Source organism: Petromyzon marinus, chromosome 77 (assembly GCF_048934315.1).
Source record: "Petromyzon marinus isolate PM22_M1 ecotype Great Lakes invasive population chromosome 77, UKy_Petmar_22M1.pri1.0, whole genome shotgun sequence".
Classification (NCBI taxonomy): domain Eukaryota; kingdom Metazoa; phylum Chordata; class Hyperoartia; order Petromyzontiformes; family Petromyzontidae; genus Petromyzon; species Petromyzon marinus.
This window is the reverse complement of record NC_133743.1, coordinates 5,591,688-5,613,449: the sequence shown is the minus strand read 5'-3', so window position 1 is coordinate 5,613,449 and position 21,762 is coordinate 5,591,688. Positions and strand designations below refer to the sequence as shown.

At 48.0% G+C, this 21,762-nt stretch overlaps 1 protein-coding gene across 1 annotated transcript in view; it reads right to left on the bottom strand.

The window, feature by feature from the left end:
• The window catches only part of LOC116958418 (POZ (BTB) and AT hook-containing zinc finger 1-like), a 64,347-nt gene extending 42,965 nt beyond the window's left edge, over positions 1 to 21,382 (bottom strand). Inside the window, 1 exon segment of the mRNA XM_076056733.1 lies at positions 21,200 to 21,382. The gene's annotated coding sequence lies outside the window, so the exon portion shown is untranslated.
• Positions 21,383 to 21,762: the final 380 nt, after the last annotated feature.

The window sequence follows — 21,762 nt, the reverse complement described above, 5'->3', positions numbered from 1 at the left end:
AAAAAAAAGTGTCACGTTGACAGAAGACAAAGTAGTTCACTACTTTAGCCCACCGGTGTGTTGAAGAGTGAATCCACAACATTTACAGCTCGAGTACTGTGACGTTTCGATGGTAATTACATCCAGCATCATCGGGCAATTCGCCAGAATGGTTCACAGAATGGTTCACCATTCTGGCGAATTGCCCGATGATGCTGGATGTAATTACCAGCGAAACGTCGTACTCAAACTGTAAATGTTGTGGATTCACTCTTCTGTGGTTCTTTCGGTAAAGTCACCACCACGTAGAATGATAATAAAATAACAAATTGATAAAATAAAATAACACGATAATAATTCTCACGACGTTTCGGCCACAACACAAGCGGCCTTCATCAGGCGAAGGGGACGAGACTGTCTGGTAGGACAGCGTTGGAGCGAACAAAGCCACAAGCTCAGATCGCGACCTTTAAGCTGCGCTTGGCTTTTTCGCTCCGGGCGCTGTCCTACCAGACAGTCTCGTCCCTTCACCTGATGAAGGCCACTTGTGTTGTGGCCGAAACGTCGTGAGAATTTTATTGTGTTACTTTATTTTATCAATTTATTATTTCATTCTCATTCTACGTGGTGGTGACTTTACCGAAAGAACCAAAGAAGATGAATCCTTGCAGTCACGAAAGCTTTAAATCAAAAGTTGTGGATTCACTCTTCAACACACCGGTGGGCTAACGTAGTGAACTATTTGCCCTTTGTCAACGTGACACATTTTTTTGCCGATTTGGCCGTGTCGGGTGGTGGAGGCTTACGACACATTTATAAATAACGCGATCTCTAACCCAAAAACTTTTATCATGAATAATATTGGTCGCGAAAGCCTAACGTGTTAAATGGACTCGTCCGTCTGAACAAACTGTCAAATCGCTCTCCGTGGTGCTAACGTTTTAAAATAACCGCCACATTTTTCAAATTTTCTTGCTGTGGTTTTCACACCTGATGATGATTGCTGCTTGTGTTGCAGTCGAAACGTCGTGATAATTTTTTATTGCTTTATATTTTTATTATTGTATTGTTTCCCTTCTACGTGGTGGTGACTTTACCCAAAGAACCAAGAATAATAATTTTATTGTTTTATATTTTTATTGTTTCCCTTCTACGTGGTGGTGACTTGACCGAAATAACCAAGAATAATAATTGTATTGTTTTACAATAATTTTATTGTTTTATATATTTTTATTATTTTATTGTTTCCCTTCTACGTGGTGGTGACTTTACCGAAATAACCAAGAATAATAATTGTATTGTTTTACAATAATTTTATTGTTTTATATATTTTTATTATTTTATTGTTTCCCTTCTACGTGGTGGTGACTTTACCGAAACTACAAGAAAAATAATTTTACTGTTTTACAATAATTGTATTATTTTATATTTTTATTATTTTATTGTTTCCCTTCTACGTGGTGGTGACTTTACCCAAAGAACCAAGAATAATAATTTTATTGTTCTACAATAATTTTATTGTTTTATATTTTTATTATTTTATTGTTTCCCTTCTACGTGGTGGTGACTTTACCCAAAGAACCAAGAATAATAATTTTATTGTTTTACAATAATTTTATTGGTTTATATTTTTATTATTTTATTGTTTCCTTTCTACGTGGTGGTGACTTTACCCTAAGAACCAAGAATAATAATTTATTGTTTTACAATAATTTTATTGTTTTATATTTTGATTATTTTATTGTTTCCCTTCTAGGTGGTGGTGACTTTACCCAAAGAACCAAGAATAATAATTTTACTGTTTTACAATAATTGTATTATTTTATATTTTTATTATTTTATTGTTTCCCTTCTACGTGGTGGTGACTTTACCCAAAGAACCAAGAATAATAATTTTATTGTTCTACAATAATTTTATTGTTTTATATTTTTATTATTTTATTGTTTCCCTTCTACGTGGTGGTGACTTTACCCAAAGAACCAAGAATAATCATTTTATTGTTTTACAATAATTTTATTGGTTTATATTTTTATTATTTTATTGTTTCCTTTCTACGTGGTGGTGACTTTACCCTAAGAACCAAGAATAATAATTTATTGTTTTACAATAATTTTATTGTTTTATATTTTGATTATTTTGTTTCCCTTCTAGGTGGTGGTGACTTTACCCAAAGAACCAAGAATAATAATTTTACTGTTTTACAATAATTGTATTATTTTATATTTTTATTATTTTATTGTTTCCCTTCTACGTGGTGGTGACTTTACCCAAAGAACCAAGAATAATAATTTTATTGTTCTACAATAATTTTATTGTTTTATATTTTTATTATTTTATTGTTTCCCTTCTACATGGTGGTGACTTTACCCAAAGAACCAAGAATAATAATTTTATTGTTTTACAATAATTTTATTGGTTTATATTTTTATTATTTTATTGTTTCCCTTCTACGTGGTGGTGACTTTACCCAAAGAACCAAGAATAATAATTTTATTGTTTTACAATAATTTTATTGGTTTATATTTTTATTATTTTATTGTTTCCTTTCTACGTGGTGGTGACTTTACCCAAAGAACCAAGAATAATAATTTTATTGTTTTACAATAATTTTATTGGTTTATATTTTTATTATTTTATTGTTTCCCTTCTACGTGGTGGTGACTTTACCCAAAGAACCAAGAATAATAATTTTATTGTTTTACAATAATTTTATTGGTTTATATTTTTATTATTTTATTGTTTCCTTTCTACGTGGTGGTGACTTTACCCAAAGAACCAAGAATAATAATTTATTGTTTTACAATAATTTTATTGTTTTATATTTTTATTATTTTATTGTTTCCCTTCTACGTGGTGGTGACTTTACTGAAAGAACCAAGAATATACGCTCCTATTAATCCTTGATCGATTGGGGGGTGTAAAAAGTGCACGTGCGTACCAGGAGGGTACGGAGTGGTCAAGTTTTGGACAGATTTTTGCGTACTCACTAACTGGATGGCCCTTAAGGTCCCAATGAGCTGCTGCTGCTGCTGCTGATTGGGGCGACCTGCCCCAGTCACAAACGACGGGGCGGCTCAAACCGAGGGGGCCCATCGTCGCCGCCACGTGGAAAAGTCACGGCGTCAGCCAAACTCGCGCTGAACGGACGTTGATTCGACAAGACTCGGGGGACACCCAGAGATTCCACATCGACCCACAGACGAGACCCACAGAGACCCCCAAAAGACCCACTCATCGAGACTCGAACTAAAACGATTTTTTTTTCCCTCTTAAATTTTCGCCAGGCCTAAGGCCCCATCATTAGGCTGTGTGTGTGGGGGGGGGGGGGGGGGGGGTGGCCTCCACCTCTTTCCAGAATCCCTGACCCGGCTATCGCGAGTGGCAGTGGCACAACACGTCGCCCAGCAACGTGGAGATGCGTCGCAGCAGGAGGACCCCCGGAGAAAAATCCACGCGGGCCACGGGTAGAGACGGGGTAGAGACGGGGTGGAGAGAGCGAGAGAGAGAGAGAGAGACATCGCAGGGTCACAAATAGGGAGCGGCGGGGCAACGGGGGGGGGTGGGTGGGGTGGTCGGGATTCGAACCCACGGCACCTCCGCCCACCCTGAACGTCGGGTCCAAGGGGGAGAGAAGAAGGGCCGGCAATTTGCGACGGAAGCCGGCTCTCAAACAAACCCCTCCTCCCCCCCCCCAACCCTCGCCGGCCATGTCGGGGTCGGCGGATGACCGCCGACTTCATTGCACGCGCCTTGAAAGTAAGAGCGCAGGGCTTCGCACGCAGCTGCTGCTGCGATAGGCGAAACGACGGGAGGCCGCAGGGGGGGACAGGGCGGGCCCGGCGGGCTTCTCCGCGTCGCCTCATCTCGATCCCGCGATTCCCGAAACCAGGTGAACGTCCGCCATCGAACCGACCGACCCCCCACCAACCCACCCAGGCCACCATCTGCTTAACGACGAGAGGGAAAAATCCGCGCCGGGAAAAAGGGCCCCCCCCCCCCCCCCCCCCTGTCTTAGGGCAACATCGCCGCATCCAAAACGCAGCACAATTTCCTAACGACGTTTTCGCTCGCAAAGAGCTGCAAACGCGGAGCGTCGGGGGCCTCGCGCGAGGTTTGGTTTTCGAGGCTTTCCTGGCCACGGCGGGGGGGGGGAGGGGGTGGTGGGTGTGGGAAGGGGGCACAGTACGTCCGGGTGCAAACACGTGTCATCATTCAAAGATAACCCCCAACCCCACCCACCCACCCACCCCGTGTAGGTCTCTCCGAGTATGGGTCTCTGTGGGTCTCTATGAGTATGGGTCTCTGTGGGTCTCTATGAGTATGGGTCTCTGTGGGTCTCTATGAGTATGGGTCTCTGTGGGTCTCTATGAGTATGGGTCTCTATGAGTATGGGTCTCTGTGGGTCTCTATGAGTATGGGTCTCTGTGGGTCTCTATGAGTATGTGTCTCTGTGGGTCTCTATGAGTATGGGTCTCTGTGGGTCTCTATGAGTATGGGTCTCTGTGGGTCTCTATGAGTATGGGTCTCTGTGGGTCTCTATGAGTATGGGTCTCTATGAGTATGGGTCTCTGTGGGTCTCTATGAGTATGGGTCTCTGTGGGTCTCGATGAGTATGGGTCTCTGTGGGTCTCTATGAGTATGGGTCTCTGTGGGTCTCTATGAGAATGGGTCTCTGTGGGTCTATGGGTCTCTATGAGTATGGGTCTCTATGAGTATGGGTCTCTGTGGGTCTCTGTGGGTCTCTATGAGTATGGGTCTCTGTGGGTCTCTATGAGTATGGGTCTCTGTGGGTCTCTATGAGTATGGGTCTCTGTGGGTCTCTATGAGTATGGGTCTCTGTGGGTCTCTATGAGTATGGGTCTCTATGAGTATGGGTCTCTGTGGGTCTCTATGAGTATGGGTCTCTGTGGGTCTCGATGAGTATGGGTCTCTGTGGGTCTCTATGAGTATGGGTCTCTGTGGGTCTCTATGAGAATGGGTCTCTGTGGGTCTATGGGTCTCTATGAGTATGGGTCTCTATGAGTATGGGTCTCTGTGGGTCTCTGTGGGTCTCTATGAGTATGGGTCTCTGTGGGTCTCTATGAGTATGGGTCTCTGTGGGTCTCTATGAGTATGGGTCTCTGTGGGTCTCTATGAGTATGTGTCTCTGTGGGTCTCTATGAGTATGGGTCTCTGTGGGTCTCTATGAGTATGGGTCTCTGTGGGTCTCTATGAGTATGGGTCTCTGTGGGTCTCTATGAGTATGGGTCTCTATGAGTATGGGTCTCTGTGGGTCTCTATGAGTATGGGTCTCTGTGGGTCTCGATGAGTATGGGTCTCTGTGGGTCTCTATGAGTATGGGTCTCTGTGGGTCTCTATGAGAATGGGTCTCTGTGGGTCTATGGGTCTCTATGAGTATGGGTCTCTATGAGTATGGGTCTCTGTGGGTCTCTGTGGGTCTCTGTGAGTATGGGTCTCTGTGGGTCTCTATGAGTATGGGTCTCTGTGGGTCTCTATGAGTATGGGTCTCTGTGGGTCTCTATGAGTATGGGTCTCTGTGGGTCTCTATGAGTATGGGTCTCTATGAGTATGGGTCTCTGTGGGTCTCTATGAGTATGGGTCTCTGTGGGTCTCGATGAGTATGGGTCTCTGTGGGTCTCTATGAGTATGGGTCTCTGTGGGTCTCTATGAGAATGGGTCTCTGTGGGTCTATGGGTCTCTATGAGTATGGGTCTCTATGAGTATGGGTCTCTGTGGGTCTCTGTGGGTCTCTATGAGTATGGGTCTCTGTGGGTCTCTATGAGTATGGGTCTCTGTGGGTCTCTATGAGTATGGGTCTCTGTGGGTCTCTATGAGTATGTATCTCTGTGGGTCTCTATGAGTGTGGGTCTCTATGAGTATGGGTCTCTGTGTGTCTCTATGAGTATGGGTCTCTATGAGTATGGGTCTCTATGAGTATGGGTCTCTGTGGGTCTCTATAAGTATGGGTCTCTGTGGGTCTATGGGTCTCTATGAGTATGGGTCTCTATGAGTATGGGTCTCTGTGGGTCTCTATGAGTATGGGTCTCTGTGGGTCTCTATGAGTATGGGTCTCTATGAGTATGGGTCTCTGTGGGTCTCTATGAGTATGGGTCTCTGTGGGTCTCTATGAGTATGGGTCTCTATGAGTATGGGTCTCTGTGGGTCTCTATGAGTATGGGTCTCTGTGGGTCTCTATGAGTATGGGTCTCTGTGGGTCTCAATGAGTATGGGTCTCTATGAGTATGGGTCTCTGTGGGTCTATGGGGTCTCTGTGAGTATGGGTCTCTATGAGTATGGGTCTCTGTGGGTCTCTATGAGTATGGGTCTCTATGGGTCTCTATGAGTATGGGTCTCTGTGGGTCTCGATGAGCATGAAGGCGACCGGCCACCGTGGCACACACCGGAGAGGTGGGTGGGGTCGCCGGCACCGCCGCCTTCGTATCCCCCGGTGGCGATGTTCACCACGCTGCACTGCTGTGCCAGGCTAGGTGCAGGAGGTCACGGGGCAGACCCACGTGCCGTGGGGTTGACTGCCGTACCAGGCTCGGCCGAGGGAAGAGCTCGCGTGACAGACCCCAGGTGGCACGGGTGGATCAAGATTGCTGGCAGATGCACCACCTGTGGCCCCCTTACTGTGCCAAACTTGCTGTGCTTTATCCGCCCGGCACTCCGCTCGTTGTTGTGAGCGTCGCTCCTCTGAACCTCCGCTGTTGCTGGAGGGTGACTTGCCTCCGACTGCCCGGTAGCAGCGGCGGCCTTCACGAGCCCCCTCCGGTCATCGGCAAGTCCACTCGGCTCCAAATCCTCCCGTACCGCGTCAGCCTATCTCTTCTCCAGCCCGCGCCACTCACTCGCTCGCTCACCCATCCACTCACCAACCCAGCCACCCGCTCACCCACCAGTCCATCTCTTCTCCAGCCCGCGCCACTCACTCGCTCACTCACTCACCCATCCACTCACCAGCTCAGCCACCCGCTCACCCACCAGTCCATCTCTTCTCCAGCCCGCGCCACTCACTCGCTCGCTCACCCATCCACTCACCAACCCAGCCACCCGCTCACCCACCAGTCCATCTCTTCTCCAGCCCGCGCCACTCACTCGCTCACTCACTCACCCATCCACTCACCAGCTCAGCCACCCGCTCACCCACCAGTCCATCTCTTCTCCAGCCCGCGCCACTCACTCGCTCACTCACTCACCCATCCACTCACCAGCTCAGCCACCCGCTCACCCACCAGTCCATCTCTTCTCCAGCCCGCGCCACTCACTCGCTCACTCACCCATCCACTCACCAACCCAGCCACCTGCTCACCCACCAGTCCATCTCTTCTCCAGCCCGTGCCACTCACTCGCTCACTCACCCATCCACTCACCAACCCAGCCACCCGCTCACCCACCAGTCCATCTCTTCTCCAGCCCGCGCCACTCACTCGCTCGCTCACCCATCCACTCACCAACCCAGCCACCGAGTCAATCTGTTCTCCAGCCCGTGCCACTCACTCGCTCGCTCACCCATCCACTCACCAACCCAGCCACCCGCTCACCCACCAGTCCATCTCTTCTCCAGCCCGCGCCACTCACTCGCTCGCTCACCCATCCACTCACCAACCCAGCCACCCGCTCACCCACCAGTCCATCTGTTCTCCAGCCCGCGCCACTCACTCGCTCACTCACCCATCCACTCACCAACTCAGCCACCAGTTTCATCTCTTCTCCAGCCCGTGCCACTCACTCGCCCACTCACCCATCCACTCACCAACCCAGCCACCGAGTCAATCTGTTCTCCAGCCCGTGCCAATCACTCGCCACTCACCAACCCAGCCACCCGCTCACCCACCAGTCCATCTGTTCTCCAGCCCGTGCCACTCACTCGCTCACTCACCCATCCACTCACCAACCCAGCCACCAAGTCAATCTGTTCTCCAGCCCGTGCCACTCACTCGCCCACTCACCTGGTCCTCTAACCAGTTTAATCTCTTCTCAAGCCCGTCCCATGCCCGGTTTAACCCCTTCTCTGCGGCCAAACGGAAGTTGCTTTGGGCATACGGTGTCTGGGCATGGCGGGCTACATGACCCAGCCGACGCAGCCTTGCCCAGGTGCTAATAGCAAAGACAAAGATCCCCAGTATAGCCTTCACCAGACTGCTGGGGCAAGTGCTGTTAGCAAGAAGAACCTACGAAGGCCGGTACGGCACACGAGGGGGTGGGTGGCCAGCACCACGCCCGTCAACGGTGTTGGCCGTGAGCGGGAATCGAACCCGGGACGCCGTGTTAATAGCGCAGCGTAGCGCTAACCGCTACGCTACCACTCCCCACACACACACACGTGTACACACACACACGTGTACACACACACACACACGTGTACACACACACACACACGTGTACACACACACGTGTACACACACACGTGTACACACACACGTGTACACACACACACGTGTACACACACACACAGTGTACACACACACACACACGTGTACACACACACACACGTGTACACACACACACACACGTGTACACACACACACGTGTACACACACACACACACGTGTACACACACACACGTGTACACACACACACACGTGTACACACACACACACGTGTACACACACACACACACGTGTACACACACACACACGTGTACACACACACACGTGTACACACACACACGTGTACACACACACACACGTGTACACACACACACACACGTGTACACACACACACACGTGTACAGACACACACACGTGTACAGACACACACACGTGTACACACACACACGTGTACACACACACACACACGTGTACACACACACACACACGTGTACACACACACACACACACGTGTACACACACACACACACGTGCACACACACGTGTACACACACACACACGTGTACACACACACACACACGTGTACACACACACACACACGTGTACACACACACACACACGTGTACACACACACACACGTGTACACACACGTGTACACACACGTGTACACACACACACACGTGTACACACACACACACGTGTACACACACACACACGTGTACACACACACACACGTGTACACACACACACGTGTACACACACACATCAAACAGAGTACAGCAATCTGTTCACGCTATGTTCAACACCACTGGTGAGCCTGAGACTGCAATGTAAACTCCACATTCCTATGGCGAGCCCCAGTATGTCCACACGTAACCAATGTTATACAGTACTTAGAACACACGTTAATAGAGCACGCTATGCCACTCTTCACTGGTGAGCCTGAGATTGCAATGTAAACTCCACATTCCCATGGCGGTTCCCTATGCATCCACATAATTCCTACCAACTTCTGCACACACACACACGCACGCGCCGTATAGAATTAACACACAGACACACGTGAACACGAACGCGCATGAGTGCTTAACATTCTCTACACTAGTGGCCAAGGGGGTGGGGGGAGAGGGGGACGACCCCCAAGGCTTACGAAGCGCAAAACTCCACGTTACTATGGCAGGAACCCACAATCCAACACGTTGCATCTCGCAAACACACGTGTGTTTTGTGTATCAAGACACAGGCACACATTGTGTGTCTGTGTGTGTACAAAGACACACACGCGTGTGTGTACAAAGACACACACACACGTGTGTACAAAGACACACACACACGTGTGTGTGTGCGTACAAAGACATCCCATACCCACCCCCCACCGTGTGGAGCCTCTAACGGGGCCTTAGGATCAAGTGATGCTACCTCGTAGCGAGTAGCAGCACACAGAGGTGGAGAGGTGTGGCCTACACCACCACCACCACCACGCCCGGCCGCCTTTGTATCCCCCACCAACCACCACCCCCAGTGTCGACACACTCACACAAAGACAAAGGTCCCCCGTGTAGCCTCCAGCAGGGCTGTAGGGGCAAGTGCTGCTATTTAGCAGCAGCGCCTGTGAAGGCCGGCACGGTGGCGCATACAGAGGTGGGGTGGCCTAAAAACCACCACGCCCGGCCGCCTTTGTATCTCCCCCCCCTCCCAAGTAGCGACGTGCACACACCGAGTCGACCTAAGGGGGCAAAAGCCCCAGGACCGGAGTGACTAAGTTTCGCTCATGCAAACTCCACGTTCTTACGGTCGAGGCCAAGTTGATCCACACAAACCGGACTACAGATAGAACCCACTGCCCACACACACAACCCACACAACCACCCACCAACCACCCACACACAACCCACACACACAACCACCCACACACCACCCACACACACCCCACACACCACCACCCACACAACCACCCACACACCACCACCCACACACCACCACCCACACACCACCACCCACCAACCACCCACACACAACCCACCAACACCACCCACACACAACCCACCCATACAACCCACCAACCACCCACAAACCACACACTACCTACCCACACACACAACCCACCAACCACCCACACACAACCCACCAACCACCCACAACCCACACACACCATTACCCACACAACCCACCCACCACCACCACCCACACACAACCCACCCACCACCACCACCACCCACACACAACCCACCCACCACAACCCACCAACCACCCACAACCCACACACCACCTACCCACACACACAACCCACCAACCACCCACACACAACCCACCCACACCACCTACTCACACACACAACCCACCCACACCCCACCACCCACACACAACCCACCCACCCCCCACCACCTACACCCCACACACAACCCACCACCCACACACCACCTACCCACAACCCACCCACACCCCACCACCACCTACCCACACCGTTACTCGTCTCCAGCACGCCACTAACTTTGCCCTAAGACAACTCCACGTTCCTACGGCCGGTGGGTCGTGGTGGTGGGTGGTGGTGGGGCGAGTGGGTGGGTGGTGGTGGGGCGAGTGGGTGGGTGGTGGTGGGGCGAGTGGGTGGGTGGTGGTGGTGGGGCGAGTGGGTGGGTGGTGGTGGGGCGAGTGGGTGGGTGGTGGTGGTGGGGCGAGTGGGTGGGTGGTGGTAGGGCGAGTGGGTGGTGGTGTTAGTTGGTGGTGGCTGGTGGTTGTTAGTTGGTGGTGGCTGGTGGTTGTTAGTTGGTGGTGGCTGGTGGTTGTTAGTTGGTGGTGACTGGTGGTTGTTAGTTGGTGGTGGCTGGTGGTTGTTAGTTGGTGGTGGCTGGTGGTTGTTAGTTGGTGGTGGCTGGTGGTTGTTAGTTGGTGGTGGATGGTGGTTGTTAGTTGGTGGTGGTTGGTGGTTGTTAGTTGGTGGTGGCTGGTGGTGTTAGTTGGTGGTGGTGTTAGTTGGTGGTGGCTGGTGATTGTTAGTTGGTGGTGGCTGGTGGTTGTTAGTTGGTGGTGGCTGGTGGTGTTAGTTGGTGGTGGCTGGTGGTTGTTAGTTGGTGGTGGCTGGTAGTGTTAGTTGGTGGTGGCTGGTGGTGTTAGTTGGTGGTGGCTGGTGGTGTTAGTTGGTGGTGGCTGGTGGTTGTTAGTTGGTGGTGGCTGGTGGTTGTTAGTTGGTGGTGGTGTTAGTTGGTGGTGGCTGGTGGTGTTAGTTGGTGGTGGCTGGTGGTGTTAGTTGGTGGTGGCTGGTGGTGTTAGTTGGTGGTGGCTGGTGGTGTTAGTTGGTGGTGGCTGGTGGTTGTTAGTTGGTGGTGGCTGGTGGTTGTTAGTTGGTGGTGGCTGGTGGTTGTTAGTTGGTGGTGGCTGGTGGTTGTTAGTTGGTGGTGACTGGTGGTTGTTAGTTGGTGGTGGCTGGTGGTTGTTAGTTGGTGGTGGCTGGTGGTTGTTAGTTGGTGGTGGCTGGTGGTTGTTAGTTGGTGGTGGATGGTGGTTGTTAGTTGGTGGTGGTTGGTGGTTGTTAGTTGGTGGTGGCTGGTGGTTGTTAGTTGGTGGTGGCTGGTGGTTGTTAGTTGGTGGTGGCTGGTGGTTGTTAGTTGGTGGAGGCTGGTGGTGTTAGTTGGTGGTGGCTGGTGGTGTTAGTTGGTGGTGGCTGGTGGTTGTTAGTTGGTGGTGGCTGGTGGTTGTTAGTTGGTGGTGGCTGGTGGTTGTTAGTTGGTGGTGGCTGGTGGTTGTTAGTTGGTGGTGGCTGGTGGTTGTTAGTTGGTGGTGGCTGGTGGTATTAGTTGGTGGTGGCTGGTGGTTGTTAGTTGGTGGAGGCTGGTGGTGTTAGTTGGTGGTGGCTGGTGGTTGTTAGTTGGTGGTGGCTGGTGGTTGTTAGTTGGTGGTGGCTGGTGGTTGTTAGTTGGTGGTGGCTGGTGGTGTTAGTTGGTGGTGGCTGGTGGTTGTTAGTTGGTGGTGGCTGGTGGTTGTTAGTTGGTGGTGACTGGTGGTGTTAGTTGGTGGTGGCTGGTGGTTGTTAGTTGGTGGTGGCTGGTGGTGTTAGTTGGTGGTGGCTGGTGGTTGTTAGTTGGTGGTGGCTGGTGGTGTTAGTTGGTGGTGGCTGGTGGTTGTTAGTTGGTGGTGGCTGGTGGTTGTTAGTTGGTGGTGGCTGGTGGTGTTAGTTGGTGGTGGCTGGTGGTTGTTAGTTGGTGGTGGCTGGTGGTGTTAGTTGGTGGTGGCTGGTGGTTGTTAGTTGGTGGTGGCTGGTGGTGTTAGTTGGTGGTGGCGAGTAGTTGGTGGTGGCTGGTGGTTGTTAGTTGGTGGTTGGTGGTTGTTAGTTGGTGGTTGTTAGTTGGTGGTGGCTGGTGGTGTTAGTTGGTGGTGGCTGGTGGTGTTAGTTGGTGGTGGCTGGTGGTATTAGTTGGTGGTGGCTGGTGGTTGTTAGTTGGTGGAGGCTGGTGGTGTTAGTTGGTGGTGGCTGGTGGTTGTTAGTTGGTGGTGGCTGGTGGTTGTTAGTTGGTGGTGGCTGGTGGTTGTTAGTTGGTGGTGGCTGGTGGTTGTTAGTTGGTGGAGGCTGGTGGTGTTAGTTGGTGGTGGTTGTTAGTTGGTGGTGGCTGGTGGTTGTTAGTTGGTGGTGGCTGGTGGTTGTTAGTTGGTGGTGGCTGGTGGTATTAGTTGGTGGTGGCTGGTGGTTGTTAGTTGGTGGAGGCTGGTGGTGTTAGTTGGTGGTGGCTGGTGGTTGTTAGTTGGTGGTGGCTGGTGGTTGTTAGTTGGTGGTGGCTGGTGGTTGTTAGTTGGTGGTGGCTGGTGGTTGTTAGTTGGTGGTGGCTGGTGGTATTAGTTGGTGGTGGCTGGTGGTTGTTAGTTGGTGGAGGCTGGTGGTGTTAGTTGGTGGAGGCTGGTGGTGTTAGTTGGTGGTGGCTGGTGGTTGTTAGTTGGTGGTGGCTGGTGGTTGTTAGTTGGTGGTGGTGTTAGTTGGTGGTGTTAGTTGGTGGTGTTAGTTGGTGGTGGCTGGTGGTTGTTAGTTGGTGGTGGCTGGTGGTATTAGTTGGTGGTGGCTGGTGGTTGTTAGTTGGTGGAGGCTGGTGGTGTTAGTTGGTGGAGGCTGGTGGTGTTAGTTGGTGGTGGCTGGTGGTTGTTAGTTGGTGGTGGCTGGTGGTGTTAGTTGGTGGTGGCTGGTGGTTGTTAGTTGGTGGTGGCTGGTGGTTGTTAGTTGGTGGTGACTGGTGGTGTTAGTTGGTGGTGGCTGGTGGTGTTAGTTGGTGGTGGCTGGTGGTTGTTAGTTGGTGGTGGCTGGTGGTGTTAGTTGGTGGTGGCTGGTGGTTGTTAGTTGGTGGTGGCTGGTGGTGTTAGTTGGTGGTGGCTGGTGGTTGTTAGTTGGTGGTGGCTGGTGGTTGTTAGTTGGTGGTGGCTGGTGGTGTTAGTTGGTGGTGGCTGGTGGTTGTTAGTTGGTGGTGGCTGGTGGTGTTAGTTGGTGGTGGCTGGTGGTTGTTAGTTGGTGGTAGCTGGTGGTGTTAGTTGGTGGTGGCGAGTAGTTGGTGGTGGCTGGTGGTTGTTAGTTGGTGGTTGGTGGTTGTTAGTTGGTGGTGGCTGGTGGTTGTTAGTTGGTGGTGGCTGGTGGTGTTAGTTGGTGGTGGCTGGTGGTGTTAGTTGGTGGTGGCTGGTGGTGTTAGTTGGTGGTGGCTGGTGGTTGTTAGTTGGTGGTGGCTGGTGGTTGTTAGTTGGTGGTGGCTGGTGGTGTTAGTTGGTGGTGGCTGGTGGTTGTTAGTTGGTGGTGGCTGGTGGTTGTTAGTTGGTGGTGGCTGGTGGTGTTAGTTGGTGGTGGCTGGTGGTTGTTAGTTGGTGGTGGTGTTAGTTGGTGGTGGCTGGTGGTTGTTAGTTGGTGGTGGCTGGTGGTGTTAGTTGGTGGTGGCGAGTAGTTGGTGGTGGCTGGTGGTTGTTAGTTGGTGGTTGGTGGTTGTTAGTTGGTGGTGGCTGGTGGTTGTTAGTTGGTGGTGGCTGGTGGTGTTAGTTGGTGGTGGCTGGTGGTGTTAGTTGGTGGTGGCTGGTGGTGTTAGTTGGTGGTGGCTGGTGGTTGTTAGTTCGTGGTGGCTGGTGGTTGTTAGTTGGTGGTGGCTGGTGGTTGTTAGTTGGTGGTGGCTGGTGGTTGTTAGTTGGTGGTTGTTAGTTGGTGGTGGCTGGTGGTGTTAGTTGGTGGTGGCTGGTGGTTGTTAGTTGGTGGTGGTTGTTAGTTGGTGGTGGCTGGTGGTTGTTAGTTGGTGGTGGTGTTAGTTGGTGGTGGCTGGTGGTTGTTAGTTGGTGGTGGCTGGTGGTTGTTAGTTGGTGGTGGCTGGTGGTGTTAGTTGGTGGTGGTTGTTAGTTGGTGGCTGGTGGTGTTAGTTGGTGGTTGTTAGTTGGTGGTGGTTGTTAGTTGGTGGTGGCTGGTGGTGTTAGTTGGTGGTGGTTGTTAGTTGGTGGTGGCTGGTGGTGTTAGTTGGTGGTGGCTGGTGGTTGTTAGTTGGTGGTGGCTGGTGGTTGTTAGTTGGTGGTGACTGGTGGTGTTAGTTGGTTGTTGTTGTTAGATGGTTGTTGCTAGATGGTTGTTGTTAGATGGTTGTTGTTGTTAGATGGTTGTTGTTAGATGGTTGTTGTTAGATGGTTGTTGTTGTTAGGTGGTTGTTGTTGTTAGATGGTTGTTGTTGTTAGATGGTTGTTGTTGTTAGATGGTTGTTGTTGTTAGATGGTTGTTGTTAGATGGTTGCTGCTAGATGGTTGTTGTTAGATGGTTGTTGTTGCTAGATGGTTGTTGTTAGATGGTTGTTGTTGTTAGATGGTGGTTGTTGCTAGATGGTTGTTGTTGTTAGATGGTTGTTGTTGTTGCTAGATGGTTGTTGTTAGATGGTTGTTGTTAGATGGTTGTTGTTGTTAGATGGTGGTGGTTGTTGTTAGATGGTTGTTGTTGTTAGATGGTTGTTGTTAGATGGTTGTTGCTAGATGGTTGTTGCTAGATGGTTGTTGCTAGATGGTTGTTATTGTTAGATGGTTGTTGTTGCTAGATGGTTGTTGTTGCTAGACGGTTGTTGTTGTTAGATGGTGGTTGTTGTTAGATGGTGGTGGTTGTTGTTAGATGGTTGTTAGATGGTTGTTGTTGTTAGATGGTGGTTGTTGCTAGATGGTTGTTGTTAGATGGTTGTTGTTAGATGGTTGTTGTTGTTGCTAGATGGTTGTTGTTAGATGGTTGTTGTTGCTAGATGGTAGTTGTTAGATGGTTGTTGTTAGATGGTGGTGGTTGTTAGATGGTGGTGGTTGTTAGATGTTTGTTGTTGCTAGATGGTGGTGGTTGTTAGATGGTTATTGCTAGATGGTTGTTAGATGGTTGTTGTTGCTAGATGGTTGTTGTTAGATGGTGGTTGTTGTTAGATGGTTGTTGTTAGATGGTTGTTGTTGCTAGATGGTTGTTGTTGCTAGATGGTTGTTGTTAGATGGTTGTTGTTGCTAGATGGTTGTTGTTAGATGGTTGTTGTTGCTAGATGGTTGTTGTTAGATGGTGGTTGTTGTTAGATGGTTGTGTGTAGATGGTTGTTGTTGCTAGATGGTTGTTAGATGGTTGTTGTTGTTAGATGGTTGTTGTTGTTAGATGGTTGTTGTTGTTAGATGGTTGTTGTTAGATGGTGGTTCTTGCTAGATGGTTGTTGTTGTTAGATGGTGGTTGTTGCTAGATGGTGGTTGTTGTTAGATGGTGGTTGTTGTTAGATGGTTGTTGTTGTTAGATGGTTGTTGTTGCTAGATGGTTGTTGTTGTTAGATGGTTGTTGTTGCTAGATGGTTGTTGTTGCTAGATGGTTGTTGTTGTTAGATGGTTGTTGTTGTTAGATGGTGGTTGTTGTTAGATGGTTGTTGTTGTTAGATGGTTGTTGTTGTTAGATGGTTGTTGTTGTTAAATGGTTGTTGTTGCTAGATGGTTGTTGCTAGATGGTAGGTGTTGTTAGATGGTGGTTGTTGTTAGATGGTTGTTGTTGCTAGATGGTTGTTGTTGTTAGATGGTTGTTGTTGCTAGATGGTTGTTGCTAGATGGTTGTTGCTAGATGGTTGTTGTTGCTAGATGGTTGTTGTTGTTAGATGGTTGTTGTTAGATGGTTGTTGTTGTTAAATGGTTGTTGTTGCTAGATGGTTGTTGCTAGATGGTGGGTGTTGTTAGATGGTGGTTGTTGTTAGATGGTTGTTGTTGTTAGATGGTGGTTGTTGCTAGATGGTTGTTGTTAGATGGTTGTTGCTAGATGGTGGTTGTTGCTAGATGGTGGTTGTTGCTAGATGGTGGTTGTTGTTAGATGGTTGTTGTTAGATGGTTGTTGTTAGATGGTGGTTGTTGCTAGATGGTTGTTGTTAGATGGTTGTTGTTAGATGGTTGTTGTTGCTAGATGGTTGTTGTTAGATGGTTGTTGTTGCTAGATGGTTGTTGTTAGATGGTTGTTGTTGCTAGATGGTTGTTGTTGTTAGATGGTTGTTGTTAGATGGTGGTTGTTGTTAGATGGTTGTTGTTGTTAGATGGTTGTTGTTGTTAGATGGTTGTTGTTGCTAGATGGTGGTTGTTGTTAGATGGTGGTTGTTGTTAGATGGTTGTTGCTAGATGGTGGTTGTTGTTAGATGGTGGTTGTTGTTAGATGGTGGTTGCTAGATGGTGGTTGTTGTTGGTTGTTGCTAGATGGTGGTTGTTAAGATGGTGGTGGTTGTTGGTGGTTGTTGTTAGATGGTGGTTGTTGTTAGATGGTGGTTGTTGTTAGATGGTTGTTGTTAAATGGTGGTTGTTGTTATTGGTGGTTGTTGGTGGTTGTTGTTGTTGGTTGTTGCTAGATGGTGGTTGTTAAGATGGTGGTGGTTGTTGGTTGTTGCTAGATGGTTGTTGTTGTTAGATGGTTGTTGTTGCTAGATGGTTGTTGCTAGATGGTTGTTGCTAGATGGTTGTTGTTAGATGGTTGTTGTTAGATGGTTGTTGTTAGATGGTTGTTGTTAGATGGTTGTTGTTAGATGGTTGTTAGATGGTTGTTGCTAGTTGGTTGTTGTTGGATGGTTGTTGTTGTTAGATGGTTGTTGCTAGATGGTTGTTAGATGGTTGTTGCTAGATGGTTGTTGTTAGATGGTTGTTGTTAGATGGTTGTTGTTGCTAGATGGTTGTTGTTGCTAGTTGGTTGTTGTTAGATGGTTGTTGCTAGTTGGTTGTTGTTGGATGGTTGTTGTTGTTAGATGGTTGTTGCTAGATGGTTGTTGCTAGATGGTTGTTGTTAGATGGTTGTTGTTAGATGGTTGTTGTTGCTAGATGGTGGTTGTTGCTAGATGGTGGTTGTTGTTAGATGGTTGTTGTTAGATGGTGGTTGTTGCTAGATGGTTGTTGTTAGATGGTTGTTGTTAGATGGTTGTTGTTAGATGGTTGTTGTTGTTAGATGGTTGTTGTTGCTAGATGGTTGTTGTTAGATGGTTGTTGTTGCTAGATGGTTGTTGTTGTTAGATGGTTGTTGTTAGATGGTGGTTGTTGTTAGATGGTTGTTGTTGTTAGATGGTTGTTGTTGTTAGATGGTTGTTGTTGCTAGATGGTGGTTGTTGTTAGATGGTGGTTGTTGTTAGATGGTTGTTGCTAGATGGTGGTTGTTGTTAGATGGTGGTTGTTGTTAGATGGTGGTTGCTAGATGGTGGTTGTTGTTGGTTGTTGCTAGATGGTGGTTGTTAAGATGGTGGTGGTTGTTGGTGGTTGTTGTTAGATGGTGGTTGTTGTTAGATGGTTGTTGTTAAATGGTGGTTGTTGTTATTGGTGGTTGTTGTTGTTAGATGGTGGTTGTTGGTGGTTGTTGTTGTTGGTTGTTGCTAGATGGTGGTTGTTAAGATGGTGGTGGTTGTTGGTTGTTGCTAGATGGTTGTTGTTAGATGGTTGTTGTTGCTAGATGGTTGTTGCTAGATGGTTGTTGTTAGATGGTTGTTGCTAGATGGTTGTTGTTAGATGGTTGTTGTTAGATGGTTGTTGTTGCTAGATGGTTGTTGTTAGATGGTTGTTGCTAGTTGGTTGTTGTTGGATGGTTGTTGTTGTTAGATGGTTGTTGTTGTTAGATGGTTGTTGCTAGATGGTTGTTAGATGGTTGTTGCTAGATGGTTGTTGTTAGATGGTTGTTGTTGCTAGATGGTTGTTGTTGCTAGTTGGTTGTTGTTAGATGGTTGTTGCTAGTTGGTTGTTGTTGGATGGTTGTTGTTGCTAGCTGGTTGTTGCTAGATGGTGGTTGTTAGATGGTGGTTGTTGTTAGATGGTGGTTGTTGTTAGATGGTGGTTGCTAGATGGTGGTTGTTGTTGGTTGTTGCTAGATGGTGGTTGTTAAGATGGTGGTGGTTGTTGGTGGTTGTTGTTAGATGGTGGTTGTTGTTAGATGGTTGTTGTTAAATGGTGGTTGTTGTTATTGGTGGTTGTTGTTGTTAGATGGTGGTTGTTGGTGGTTGTTGTTGTTGGTTGTTGCTAGATGGTGGTTGTTAAGATGGTGGTGGTTGTTGGTTGTTGCTAGATGGTTGTTGTTGTTAGATGGTTGTTGTTGCTAGATGGTTGTTGCTAGATGGTTGTTGTTAGATGGTTGTTGCTAGATGGTTGTTGTTAGATGGTTGTTGTTAGATGGTTGTTGTTGCTAGATGGTTGTTGTTAGATGGTTGTTGTTAGATGGTTGTTGCTAGTTGGTTGTTGTTGGATGGTTGTTGTTGTTAGATGGTTGTTGTTGTTAGATGGTTGTTGCTAGATGGTTGTTAGATGGTTGTTGCTAGATGGTTGTTGTTAGATGGTTGTTGTTAGATGGTTGTTGTTGCTAGATGGTTGTTGTTGCTAGTTGGTTGTTGTTAGATGGTTGTTGCTAGTTGGTTGTTGTTGGATGGTTGTTGTTGCTAGATGGTTGTTGCTAGATGGTTGTTGTTAGATGGTTGTTGTTAGATGGTTGTTGTTAGATGGTTGTTGTTAGATGGTTGTTGCTATATGGTGGTTGTTGTTAGATGGTTGTTGTTGCTAGATGGTTGTTGTTAGATGGTGGTTCTTGCTAGATGGTTGTTGTTAGATGGTGGTTCTTGCTAGATGGTTTTTGTTAGATGGTTGTTGTTGTTAGATGGTTGTTGCTAGATGGTTGTTGTTGTTAGATGGTTGTTGCTAGATGGTTGTTGTTAGATGGTTGTTGTTAGATGGTTGTTGTTAGATGGTTGTTGTTAGATGGTGGTTGTTGTTAGATGGTTGTTGTTAGATGGTTGTTGTTAGATGGTTGTTGTTAGATGGTTGTTGTTGTTAGATGGTTGTTGTTAGATGGTTGTTGTTGCTAGATGGTTGTTGCTAGATGGTGGTTGTTGTTAGATGGTGGTTGTTGCTAGATGGTTGCTGTTGCTAGATGGTTGTTGTTAGATGGTTGTTGTTGCTAGATGGTTGTTGTTGCTAGATGGTTGTTGTTGTTGTTAGATGGTTGTTGTTGTTAGATGGTTGTTGTTAGATGGTTGTTGTTAGATGGTTGTTGTTGTTAGATGGTTGTTGCTAGATGGTTGTTGCTAGATGGTTGTTGCTAGATGGTTGTTGTTAGATAGTTGTTGTTGTTAGATGGTTGTTGTTGTTAGATGGTTGTTGCTATATGGTGGTTGTTGTTAGATGGTTGTTGTTGCTAGATGGTTGTTAGATGGTTGTTGTTGTTAGATGGTTGTTGTTAGATGGTGGTTCTTGCTAGATGGTTGTTGTTAGATGGTGGTTCTTGCTAGATGGTTGTTGTTAGATGGTGGTTCTTGCTAGATGGTTGTTGTTAGATGGTTGTTGCTAGATGGTTGTTGTTAGATGGTTGTTGTTGCTAGATGGTTGTTGTTGTTAGATGGTTGTTGTTAGATGGTGGTTGTTGTTAGATGGTTGTTGTTAGATGGTTGTTGTTGCTAGATGGTTGTTGTTGTTAGATGGTTGTTGCTAGATGGTTGTTGTTAGATGGTTGTTGTTGCTAGATGGTTGTTGTTGTTAGATGGTTGTTGTTAGATGGTGGTTGTTAGATGGTTGTTGTTAGATGGTTGTTGTTGTTAGATGGTTGTTGTTGTTAGATGGTTGTTGTTAGATGGTTGTTGTTGTTAGATGGTTGTTGTTGTTAGATGGTTGTTGCTAGATGGTGGTTGTTGCTAGATGGTTGCTGTTGCTAGATGGTTGTTGTTAGATGGTTGTTGTTAGATGGTTGTTGTTAGATGGTTGTTGTTAGATGGTTGTTCTTGCTAGATGGTTGTTGCTAGATGGTGGTTATTGTTAGATGGTGGTTGCTAGATGGTGGTTGTTGTTGCTAGATGGTGGTGGTTGTTGTTGCTAGATGGTGGTGGTTGTTGTTGCTAGATGGTGGTTGTTGTTAAGATGGTTGTTGTTGGTTGTTGCTAGATGGTGGTTGTTGTTGCTAGATGGTGGTTGTTGTTACTAGATGGTGGTTGTTGTTAGATGGTTGTTGTTAGATGGTTGTTGTTGGTTGTTGCTAGATGGTGGTTGTTGTTGGTTGTTATTGTTGGTTGTTGCTAGATGATGGTTGTTGCTAGATGATGGTTGTTGCTAGATGGTGGTGGTTGTTGCTAGATGGTGGTTGTTAGATGGTTGTTAAATGGTGGTTGTTGTTATTGTTGGTGGATGTTGTTGGTTGTTGTTGCTAGATGGTGGTGGGTGGTTTTGCAAACGACGACGGCCTTCGTCTAACATCCACCGCCGCCACCACCACCACCAAAACTTCAAACAAAAACCCGACCCACCAACACAACAACAACCACCACCACCATTTAAACACACACACAAAAGCCCCACTAATATATTTCCGTTACACAGACTGCACGTGCGACCATTCACGCATTACTATTATTACGATTAATTTTTTTGTCATATTAACAAAACAAAATTATTTAAAAAAATTTACCTCAGAAAGCCGCCGCCGACGACGATGGATGACGATGAGCCGATTGCGGGCCCGGGATTCCGTGTTGGCGGTGATTATCGATGGTTGCTGTTGTTGGGTTTTGGTTGTTGGGTTTTGGTTGAAGATGCGAGTCGTGGTGCTGGTGGTGGTGCTGGGGTGTTTGGAGTGTCTAAGCGACTCTTCCCACCCACCCCCCCACACACACTACCACCCACTACCCCCCCCCCCCACTACCACCCACTACCACCCACCACCTCCAAGTTCTTTACAAAAAAAAACCGCGCGGGATTCGTTCGCTCGCTCGCTCCCTCGCGGCCCGATAGACCCGTGGGGGGTGGTGGTGGTGGTGGTGGGGGGGGTATTGGAAGCCGCTCGCCACACCGGGAGATCGTAAGCACGACGCCGCTGCGGAGGAGAAGAATCAACAACAAACCCCCCGGTGAACGCCGCCGTTTTTTTTACCTCAGAATAATTTTTCTTTGAGAGGAAAAAAAATGGTCTTGCTCTCTCTCTCTCTCTCTCCTCTCCTCCTCTCTCCTCCTCTCGGGAACGCGTCTCGGTGT